This window comes from Hermetia illucens, chromosome 3 (assembly GCF_905115235.1).
Source record: "Hermetia illucens chromosome 3, iHerIll2.2.curated.20191125, whole genome shotgun sequence".
NCBI classification, from domain to species: domain Eukaryota; kingdom Metazoa; phylum Arthropoda; class Insecta; order Diptera; family Stratiomyidae; genus Hermetia; species Hermetia illucens.
The window spans coordinates 31443417-31447872 of NC_051851.1; the positions used below are offsets into that span (position 1 = coordinate 31443417).

Genomic DNA, 4456 nt, shown 5'->3' on the forward strand with positions numbered 1-4456 from the left:
TGCAGGTTCACATCCGATAGTCCGCACTAGCGCTTGATAATTCCCTCGAATAGGAAATCTATGGAGACCAACGCCATACAAACATCAACCAACCACCGACATCCATTCCAATCCATAAAATTACAAATCAATTACTTCAAGCCAAGAATCTCATCCACATATTCATTTGCACAAGAAATTATTTTCTAGTCCAAAGACAGCCCGAAACCAACCATAATGTTGACACGAAGTCAGCCCAAAAGTCAGCCTAAAACAAGTCCAACGCATCGAGAACTGCTGCTGCGACTTGTACGACGAAGAGTGATAATGTGAGGTGTATTTCGGGGATACTTGGTAATGCGGTAATGTTAGGTGATATATTACAATACCACTTTGGTACCGGATGCGGTACTATTAGGTGATGTGGTATTATTAGGTGATGCGGTTGTGGCGCAGCATCAAAGGCAGTGGCTGAGACAATGATGGAGTAGTTCATAGCACCAGCCAACTTCTTGACATCTTGACAACAGTGGATATTTTCTTGCCAATAGCAACGTAGATACAGTACCATTTCTTTGATTCATCTTGTCCGTCATTGAAATGCTTCTGGTTGATGGTTGTGTCGATGGCAAGGGCAGTTTTACCTGTCTGTCTGTCACCAATGATCAATTCACCCTGTCCACGACCGATTGGCACCAATGAATCGATGGCCTTAATACCAGTTTGGATAGGCTGACGTACAGAGGGACGAGGAATGATACCTGGGGCCTTGATACCGACACGGAAACCCAAGGCATCAACGCCACGTCCCAACAATTGTTAACCAACTGGGACGTCGGCGATAGCACCAGTACGCTTGACAATGTCACCTTCCTTGATCCACTTGTCGTTACCGAAGAAGACAACACCGACGTTATCGGGTTCCAAGTTCAAACCCATACCCTTCAATCCGGAGGAGAATTCCACCATCTCATCGGCTTGGATGCTCTTCAAACCATAGACACGAGCGATACCGTCACCAATGCTCAATACGTTGACTGCATGATACATGGAGTTTACGAGCAGCTTGGGAAGCGGCTGGGTACGCGGCCTTGACAGCAATATGTGATGCAGCCTTCGGCAATGACCGGGCCACAGTGGTGGCCGAACGTGTAGATAGGAGCGACATTTTAACTGAGCACTTGCTTTACACTTCCCTAAATTTTCAAGTGATCCGGTCTTCGGCAAGAGATCGGGTCTCACTGGGTCGGGGTTGGGGCGTCTGCTGAGGGACAATCTCCGACGCTGTCTGCGCGTCCAAGGAACTGGACACGTGTACACACGTCGGTGGACGCAAAAAGGTAGTCTCCTTGTCCAAGCTGAAGCCCGTGTGCGCCCCCAAACAACGGCGCGTTCTCTTCGCGGACTGATGGGGAGCACAGTTCCGGATTCGGTAGCTGGAACCCCTAGGTTTCATCTGGGAGCGGAGTGATGTGGCGCAGCAGGATTAGCAGCGCGAGCGATCCGTCGTCGTTTAAGGCTGGAGGCAGAAGAGAGCAATTCCTCTGCCGCCAACCAACGGAACTTTTTCCACCGCCTACTTCCCACTCCTGTGGCGAGCTCTAAACTGAGTGGAGAGCGCCAGTGGCGTCGTCTAATCACTCGCATTCGCAACTTTGGAAATAAATTTCAAATGCTGCGAATCCTGCTGCGCAACATCACACAATCCTGCTGCGCCACATGGTAATGTTAGGTGATGCGGTAATGTCAGATGATGTTATTGTTATTGTTTCTATCGCACTAAGTGATGGTAATGTGATATCACACTTTAAGGTGATATCACTTCTGTAATATTAGATACATCACCTACCCATCTCTAGTGTAAAAATCAGTCGTGGTTTAAAAAAAAATTCCTGCGGATCACTATGATATTGGCATAGCTGTGGGCCAATGAGTTCGAAAGTAGAAGATTTAGGCTTGGTCCTTCGGATTTTTTTCTTTTTCACCTGTTCCCTATATTTTTGACTGATCGTATCCTTGTTACAGTTTGTACATTTTGCGGTTTTAGGTTCCCAGTTTTCTATACCGACACTTCTGGCTTGACTGTGTGGTTGTAGATCAACCTAATAAGCGGTAAATGATATCGTTTGCATTTGCATGTGCTATTCAGTTTAATTTTATAGCCATCCTGCATATTCACATACAAATGGTGGTGAACGTTTTATTAATGATGCAGAAAATTCATTATAGTAAATTCTGCTTTATCACAGCCTCCGTTCAGCGTTTACTAGCAGCAGACAAGCCATAAAGTCTAACGAACTTCCATTGAAGACACTTCTCTTACTAAATTGAACGAGTGCTTCGTGGAGAAACCGTAAACCCTCATTTTTGGTTTTTGTGGCTGCTGACAGTGCCGGAATGACTGGCATACGAAATCATTTATACAAAGAGCCACAGCGCCAAGGATCTCACTAGGACTCCATATTCATTACATGTAGATATAAAAGCACATCCAACATGGCCGGGCGGTTGAATGGAATAAAAAATTAATTAGAACGGACATAAATATGTCTATAAATGGAATTTTTATTTCACTTTTATTTTGCGGAGATTGAATTTTTTATGTGACGGGCTGTCATGTGGGCTTACTGCAGAGTTGAACATGACATAGATACGCAGGGACGAAAGTCAAGGATTGTTGTTCGGAATTTGTTCCTGGATCATAAATTTACCAAGATGCACTATAAATACTTGTCTGGAAACTTTCGTCTTCACTGGCTCTGCTCTGAGGTATTTGCAGGCATCACATCGTATGTGTAACCTGTTCAGATCCTGTAGAAATTACGGATGTTGAAGGTTGCTCTTATTCATTCTGAGTATGCTCTGGATTTATGTTTTCTGACATTTATCTGGCTTGGGAATGGTCACAATAACGAGATATTATGAGGGCACAGGTATGCTTGGATAAATAAGGAGAAAAGCTCGTTTTTATTATTTCTCAAATTACCGAGTTTGTGGCTTTCATGTAGTCATTAGCCCGGATGTTTTGCTGTGTAATTAATATGGATTTGTGGCTTCCATTCTAGTTGAATATACATTTTATCGAAAACAGGATTATTAAGAAGTCCTGCATACCTATTCACGTAAGTGTGTGACCTTTTTAAACATAAACGAGTTATGCGTATTCATCTCTCCTATTGTTGCCAGCAAAATTTTTCTTGCACGAAGTAACTTCGATTAAAAAGAGATACCCTTTAATTTTATACTTATATGCCCATAGCTTAGTCCAATCGCCAAGCCCCTTTTAGGCTTAATCGATTTTTATTGCAGGATAAAAGCGCAGCATTCAGAGGTGATAACTCGGTCCCTTCCATCCATATGGGCGGCACTTCTAATTATGTTACAGCAGTAAATCCCTACTATTAGTGACAGACAGAAGTCTAGCTCGTATGTATGGATGGATATTCAAACCTGCATACTCTTTTCCATAGGCTTCACCTATGAAGTGAAGGTTTCCATTTGTCTTTAGTCATTTACTGCAATCAAGCATGAATTTGGCCGGCACTACCTTGTCAGACCCCTACAAACATTGACTCATGGATGAATTACACATAGTGCATAGAAAACTTAATAAGCCAGCCACTCCTTCGTGATTCCAATCAGAGCCATATAGGGGGTTGGTTGAGTTGGCAACTGAGCTTGCATTTTCTACCAATGTTCAGATAGATGATGAAATGCTATGATGCCATAGAGATTGATTTCAGAATCGTGTTAATGCACAGACAAGTATTGTGTTAGAGTTTCATTAAAATTTCAGATGCTTTTTAAGAGCTTTTCAATAATGATATTTTTCTTGTCGCGATATTGTTATGCTCGGTTTCAGCAACTGAATCCTCTCTCAATTTAAGTCTGTACCTTTTAAGTCCTCATTGCCTTTCTTCGTAACAAACGGTAAAATTAGAAAGTTTCGAAACGAACTAATCAAGACCTTTGAGTTGATGGCTGTATTTAGATGTGGGTGGTCAAAGGGTAGTATAGGTCTCAGAACGAAACGTGGATTGGTACCCACGATGGAGCATAAAACCTGGAAAACGCCTGCTGAACCAACACCAACAGTTCTACTACCAAACCCTATCTTCACCTCCACGTGCTGACCGCTGGAAGCTCTTTCTTAACGAAAGGCTGCAGACGGAGAAAGATGAAGGCGAGTCTCCCGCGCCTAACAATGGGACAAAGTGTACAAACTGGTCCTCCAAGTTAGGAGTTGGGTAGGGCTGACGACTCTAATTACAAAACAATTTGTTACGGAACCACAGCAGGATCCTCGAACTAGACGGATAACAAAACGGCGAACCCGACAACGATAAAGAAATAACAATTTGCGCATTTTCTCATGGAACGTGCGCTCCCTGTACAGAGATGAAGCTGCTGAGCAGCTAGCCGATACCCTGTCCCAATATAGGGCCGATGTAACAGCGTTACAGGAAATGCGTTGGAT

The 4456-nt window shown here is 43.4% G+C and overlaps 1 pseudogene; it reads right to left on the bottom strand.

The window, feature by feature from the left end:
• Positions 1-247: 247 nt before the first annotated feature.
• LOC119650956 lies at positions 248-1029 on the bottom strand (annotated as a pseudogene).
• Positions 1030-4456: the final 3427 nt, after the last annotated feature.